This window comes from Ptychodera flava, chromosome 3 (genome assembly GCF_041260155.1).
Source record: "Ptychodera flava strain L36383 chromosome 3, AS_Pfla_20210202, whole genome shotgun sequence".
Taxonomy (NCBI): domain Eukaryota; kingdom Metazoa; phylum Hemichordata; class Enteropneusta; family Ptychoderidae; genus Ptychodera; species Ptychodera flava.
The window spans coordinates 8,579,595-8,587,124 of NC_091930.1; the positions used below are offsets into that span (position 1 = coordinate 8,579,595).

At 37.3% G+C, this 7,530-nt stretch overlaps 1 long non-coding RNA gene across 1 annotated transcript; it reads left to right on the top strand.

Moving 5' to 3' along the window:
- Positions 1 to 5,699: 5,699 nt before the first annotated feature.
- On the top strand, positions 5,700 to 6,889 carry LOC139124848 (uncharacterized). Its single transcript, XR_011550068.1, has 3 exons — positions 5,700 to 5,780; positions 6,478 to 6,601; positions 6,829 to 6,889. It is a non-coding gene; the product is annotated as an uncharacterized lncRNA (long non-coding RNA).
- Positions 6,890 to 7,530: the final 641 nt, after the last annotated feature.

Consider the following 7,530-nt stretch of genomic DNA (forward strand, 5'->3'; position numbering starts at 1 on the left):
ACTTCAACAGCTCATCGAAGAAAAATATCCAAATGTATATTAAACCAAGGATGTTCTACGTATGCTTTAAATATGCTTTTTGGAAGAAAGTAATGCTATGTTCTTCTTTAACCACTTTGGAAATATCGGCAAGTAATCTCATGATGGAATGTTGCGGTACAAAATATCGAAGCACATTAAAAACTATCACATAATACAACATGAGCTTGAGGTGTCTTATAAAACACCTAACACCTATAACCTGTTCTTTATTCGGGCTATAGCGCTCGTTTATTACCCAACGTGGCTTACGGCCTCGGGGAATAGTGATGTGTTTCTGCGGTATAGCCCTCATGACCACGTAATAGGTGTTTAAGGTTAAAATATTCATTTGTAAGACAGAACAAGATTACTACCAACCTATATTGCCAGTTGTCAGTCTTTTCCAGAACAAAATAGCCAGGGCCCTTCTATTTAGCAAAACTGCCCACAGGAATAAGTGTTTGTCATGATCGAATTTCCCTTCATAGTTGTCAAGCTTACCATATTCCTCATTTGTAAGCTTCAGGAATAAAGAATTAACCTTTTTGAGCTCGATTCTCTGAAGGTAAAATAAAATGGTGCAATGTAACGTGACAAAGTGACCGAAAAGCACAAATATTTTTCAAGATGTTCAAGTGCATTCTGATATGCTGGCACAAGTATGCATGTACAATTTACATTATGATAAAATATATATGACATGTTTATTACTATTATTATATTTTTGTAAACCTCGCATAATATTTCTCACTTCGATCGAAGTTGGTGTTAGTAGTTTACAATTTTACTCGTTTACGCATATTCCCGTTGGATGTACTCTCTTTTGGATTAATATTCTTAACTGTGACACTCCACGTTCCTACAGAATTGCATTTATGTCACCGTCCCCTTGAGAAAAGCGTGTTTGATTTCTACAGTCAAAGTTCTAAAGGATAACAAAGTATCTCGAAAAGTAGGATGACTTATAATGAGTGCACAAAAATGATATACTTGCGTGCCAAGAAAAACTGACAAGTTTTGAACTCATTTAGAACATCATTAAAGCACTTGATTTTTAGATGCAGCCCTCGTGATATGATAAACAGATATAAATACCGAATCAGACAGTCTGTAGTAGCTTGGTTAATACACTCATATTCATTTTTGTAAGCTTCGCGAGCGCTTCAACGACCTGACGTTTCGAAACACTATCTTTTGTAAGGATTCTGTAAGGGTGGGCGACACCACAGTATATAATAACATGACAAAATTATGTTAGCATGAGCAACACCTACCTTTTGTCTTCAGATTTGCTTAAGTCTTTAGATACACCCTGCGCCATGAAATAATTGACATTATTACAGATTTTTATTATTGCATAAGGGCATTTCTTATTTTTGTAAAGGGTGTATGGTGTGTCTTGGTATGAAGTGTTCAGTCCATGTATTTCAAAAACCCGTTATCTTTTAAATAATTGTTTGCAATAATAAAAATCTGTAATAATGTCAATTATTTCATGGCGCAGGGTGTATCTAAAGACTTAAGCAAATCTGAAGACAAAAAGGTAGGTGTTGTATCTATGGAAGGCAATCTCTGAAAGTAAACAAGTTCCAAGTTATATAAAATATATTTCATGACATAATCGAATTGACGATAGAATACCTAACATATAAACAAATGGAAACAATGATCCACATGTTTTCAAAAGAAAACTGGCAAGTTTTGAAATATTTTTAAGAACATTGTTATTTAATCCCTTGAACTTTGAATGTTGTACCCCGAATCGATAAATTTATTCTCGTCTGGACCTGAATAAAAATTTAAACAATAAAAATGCAGATTATACTCATATGGGGTATATTTATGAGCCAAATATTAGGAATTTCTCCATGATCAAATCATAAACTGCAGATGATACAGAACAAACAAAATTTAAAAAAGACCAAAGTTTCAGCTAATGGATAATTTAATATCGGATGGGCTATGTCAGCTAGTTAAGGAGCATTTTATTCATTTTTTTTTTCAATTTTCGTGAGTGCAACAACACACCCGACTTTTCAACACAATCCTTTGCAAGGATGCTGAAAGAATGAGTGACACCGAAGTACATGGTAACATGACATACATGCTATACATGGTGCCCAACACCTACCCTTTCATGGTCTTCAAACTTATCCTTTAGGATGTGGCGGTTGCTGATTATTATGTCAGCATCGTTAACTTCCTCATATATAACCTGCATCGTGGAAAATATTGGCACGATTATTACTGTCAAGAAAAGTTCAATGGTATTTGTTATTTTTATAGAGGCTAAAATGCACTATTTTACATGTTCTGGCACTATTTTACATGTTCTGGCTAACAGTGTTCTGCTTTCTATGGAATACACTCATTGTTTTGAAACAATATCGTGTTAATAAATAAGTAATTTTAGTATCATCATAGCATTCACAATATCAATCATTTTTTTTCGGGGGGGGGTAATGTCCTCGTGAGAACAAAATTCTCAAACATTTTTTGATGAACAAAGAGAAAATTAAATAGTTTGTTTGCCTTGTTGTTGTTTTACAAACGAAACTAGCATGTTTTGAAATCATTAAAGATGTGTAGTATCAATTCCCAATAATGAGATACCTCGTTTCAAAATCAGGATTTGTGACTAGAGATAAATACCGCATAGTATAATTCTTCCAACCACTTCTGGGTCACAAATGTGTCCATGTCTACGAGATAAGTTAGGAGCAACTCCACAAAGTCTGCCTTGTTGTCTCTTAATGTCCTAAACATGGTTCTTTGCAGGACCTCAAGTTTTCCCTGGAAAATTAACATAACTTTCTTATGCACAGTTTATATCAATTAATCATTTTAACGTATTTACAAAACGCTGCAAAATAAGTGGAGTATTATATCTATCTTCGTTAACATCGAAAGAGGAAGGCCTACTTCAATACATTCACGTCACCTTTTCAAATATATGCACATCTACTGAAGTATCAATGTGTAACAATAATGGTTGATGCCACGTCTAACAAAATCAACTGTACAACTCAACACAATAGGCTGTTATCATTATAAAAATTGCCAATTTTTGTCCAACAGTTTTACACATTACAAAATTCTATACCTGCACTGATGCCAGGTTTGAAATCGAGTGCGTACGTGAACTGTTTTCAACAGAGGGAAACTGGGCACAGTTGTCATACAAACGTTTATGAAGTAACAATTTCTTTTTATATATATAATCCCATGGTTCGGCTCGAAGTTGTACGGCTCCGCGAAAAAAAAACTCGTATACGATAACGTCAAACAGAGAAAAATACCGTGGGATTATATATTTATCACATGAACAGTCTTCTTTTTTTTTCTGTTGACGTAGATGGATCAAAATTATCTAACAAATTGCATGAATTTCGTCGCGATTTGTGTTTTCCTTACGCGGATTGCTTTCATTTAAAGAGTAAAGCGGCCCGTCACCCAGTAGATACTCTAATTTATAAATCCTATCAAGCTGAAATTTGCTACATTGAATGGTATCTCCACCAACCGGACGTACGGATCCGGTCACTTGAACGTCACGTGAACGTGTCAATCATTGTCTCGCGCTCTACCGATTTCAAGGCAAGTCGGCCATCGGCGAACGCAGCTTTCACCGTGCTAGCGACGGATAGTCTTAGTATTCAGAGTTATTCAGAATATTTATAAATAGATTTATGAAGTAAATGCAACGACACGATCGAAACAGTAATTCTCATTGTCAGAGATGCCGTGACTTTCAAAATATCACTCAAATTTACGACCTCTGCATGCGCGAAAGATTCCTTTCGATGACACACTCATCATTGACTCATTGTATGTTTGTGCCACAGAGAAACATATACAGAGTCGCAACTGGTATTGTTAAGGCGTGAAGCGGTTATGTAACCCCTCCATGTTCGCCTCGCCTCAGGTTGCTCTTGCCTCTCTTTTCCGAAGAGTGCCGACCATGCATCCTTCGGTAATTTTCGGACTTTCGCCAATTGTTAAGCGAAAGTATGTTCGGCAAAGTTTGTGTTGTTGTTGTCGTATGGTGCTGAGCGGACTTGACTTGCTGGCGAAAACGGGAGTGTTTTGAGCTTCAGGAAAGTGAGTTTTACCGTTTTAAAAATCCTCTCATATTTTATGAATATATAATGAGTGTGATTGAACCAAATTTGAAAGACTTTTATCGATACTGTTTGGTTTTACTCAATGGTTTATGGTCAGTCATACCATCTTTTACACGTGCGTCAAGGAAGGACATGTTCATGAAACTGCTGGCATGTTATGTTTTAATTGGCGTGAAGCAGTGTTTCTGGCCTGACAGCTCACAAAGTAACTATGGTTGCTACGCGATTGGAAGTACGATGCCATCTCGTCGTATTTTAATAATCTCATGCAATTATCAACCACAAACCAAACCTCCAAAAAGTTTAACACCTTTGACGCAGTGTTCGAAATAAGGCCTGTCCGGCTGTCCGAGCCTGGCTACTTTTCAACCGGACTGGTAAAATAAAAAAGTTACAAGTCCTTCGGACAGGTTGAATTCAGCGTGAGGTCGACTATTAACTTTGGGCGATCATATAGACCATGTAGACCGCACTGGCCGTCCAGGATAGCGCCGCCTACGGTATCTTTTGGCCCCTCCTCAGTTCATGTATTGCAAGTAAGAAACAAGCCGATAGGACGGAATGACGCACGACCTTGAAAACCAACCTATCAAAGTAGATTTTGCATGAGATTCAATGTACAGTGTCAATCGACAATAACACGGAATGGCGCGGTGCAGTGGTGGTGATTTTTGAGGAATTGTGCTCCGCAATTATCTTGGCTTACCGACTCTCGCGGCTAAACGAAGAACACCGGAGGAAACCTTATGGGCAAACAGGGAGTATGATGCCACGAAACGTAAGAGAACAATCGTTCAGTCATGTAAAATTGAATTTAAAGAATGGTTAGTCACCGACGATAGTGCCTGTGAGCAAAAGTTGTACTGCAAATTATGCCATGAAGAAAGCTCCTTTTTATTCCAAGGTATACAGCTTGATGGATGAATTGTTCAAGTTTTACCACAAAAGTGCTAAACAAAGTGCTGGGTTGAAGTCTTCATTTGAAGCACTGAATATCACACCATGTACACCAACTCGTGTGGGCGGCACACGTTGGCTGGGTCACACACTAACAGCTCTGAACAACATTTGGAAGGGATACACAGGTATTGTGAAGCATCTCAGTCAGGTAATAAATTTTGAATTATTATTGTTATTTTATAATGAGCTTCATCAGAGTGATTACATATATAAGTATTAACTTTGAGTATGTCTTGACAAGACAAGTTGGAAAAATGTTATGTATTTAGTATTTTACAATTGATCTTACTCATGTAAAATATCACTTTGACATGCACAGAACAAAGGATACTATATGTTTTTATCAACTGACAAATGCAGAAAAAGTTGTGGGATTTAAAAAGAACCTTTAAATTAATATTATAAGATTTTACATAATCTAAAAGGATTTTATTATTGTTTTGCTTTGCATGAGGTATCTGTAACTACAGGGCAGTCAGCGACACAGCCCAAGGCCTTATATCTGCTGAAACTACTGAGGTCAAAGGATATGATCACATTTGCTCATTTCCTGACAGATGTGGAGGCAGTGCTTTCTCAGCTTTCTAAAGCTATTCAAAAAAGGGAAACCTGCTTGTTTGAGTTTCATCAACAGCTTCTGGCCACAATCTCAAACATCAAAAAATTTCAGACTAGGTAAGGATTAGTAAGTAATGAAGTTCTATGAAATAACAAGCAGGCATATTATGTAGCTAATTTGGTGCTTGTAGTTGTATCTGCTGTAGCTGATTAGTGGTGGTGGCTTATCTTTTATTTTCAGACCTGGCCCAGAATTGAGAAAAGTACAAAGGCCTGATGGGTCATTTGCAGGAGAAAGCCTGACAGGAGATACTACTCAAATAGTGCTCAGATGCCTAAACTGTTGACAGAACATGTAGAAATTCTAGATAGACGCTTCAGTGATATTGATGAAGGCATTCTGTGTGCTACTAAGCTTGCTGATATTAATGCATGGCCTGCCAGTCTGAAAGATTCTAGTAATGGTTAGCATTGATAAAAAATAGATACCATTTTAATTTAACATACCTTGTTTGCTATACTTTAACATTTTATGTGTGAGGAGAAATATTAAAAAGGATGTAGTGTGGAGGACTTAGTCTCTTGTACAGGTGCATGAGTCAAATTCCCATTTAAGGTGAAGCTAATTGATCAATTATTCTTTCATGAAAGTGCTAGGAGCAAGATACACATTGCGACTAAGTAAATGGCAATGCACAAGTGTGGCACTGTGCGCACATGTGGTGTTAGCTATATGAGGCGATTGTCATTATTACAAAATGTTTGCAAGGGAACACTGCATTGTATTTTATTTTAATCATGTGTATGCGTACAGATTTTGGGGATGAGTATCTTGCAACAATTGTGGACCACTTCAGGGACAGACTTGTACAGAATGGAGTGAATATTGGCATAATTGAAGCGGAATGGACTGTGCTAAAGCAAGATCTATACAATAAGTAAGTTTACTGCATTAGTTGCTGGCAAAGGTTTGTTAAAACAATCGCTGATGTTCAAAGAAATAATGGAGGGTCAAAAGTAGCATGGAGCATGGTACACCAGATGATATGATGGAAAATCATTATTTTTGACTCTGAAGCTGTGAAACGTTTTCTTTAAAAGTTCTGTCTTTGGATGGACAATTAACATAAAAATGAAATAATCCCTGCCTGAATATTTTTTTCAGCCACAAAGTGCACAGTATGTCATGGAAACTTGTGAACGAGCTGTACTACAACAAGTGCCCAGTGTCACTACCAGCAGGTACCTGTGAGTGTGAGAGGGGATTTTCTCTCATGAAGATAACAAAAAACCAGTACAGGAACAAACTGAAGAGTTCATCAATGACCATGCTGATGACTATTCAACTCCATTCACCGGATATCAGTGAGTTTGACCCTACATCTGCCATCAATCACTGATGACTATTCAACTCCATTCACCGGATATCAGTGAGTTTGACCCTACTTCTGCCATCCATCACTGGAACCAGCATGCAAAGAGACGGCCAAGCTTTATTGAAAGGAGTCACAGGAGGACCAGAGATCTAGAACAGGTGATTGATGAACTTCATGATGCAGCAGCTGTTTTACCTGAACATGAAGATGCCCATGACAAATCTGGAAATGCTTACAGCCCAGACTCAGACTATAACTCTGACTTCTCCGATCTGCTTGAGACAGATGATAGCACTGGTGATCTGTCTGATGTTTAGCATGCAAAGCACGCAAAACTGTGTACCTGTTTTCTCCCAGACTCATGATTGTATTCTGTCATACATGGAAACTGACTGTACACATTGTCAATGCAAAGTAAAGTACACATGTATTGTGCAGTATGTACTTTGCAATTGATGTTTGTTTTCAAATAAAGGTTATTTAAAGAGAAA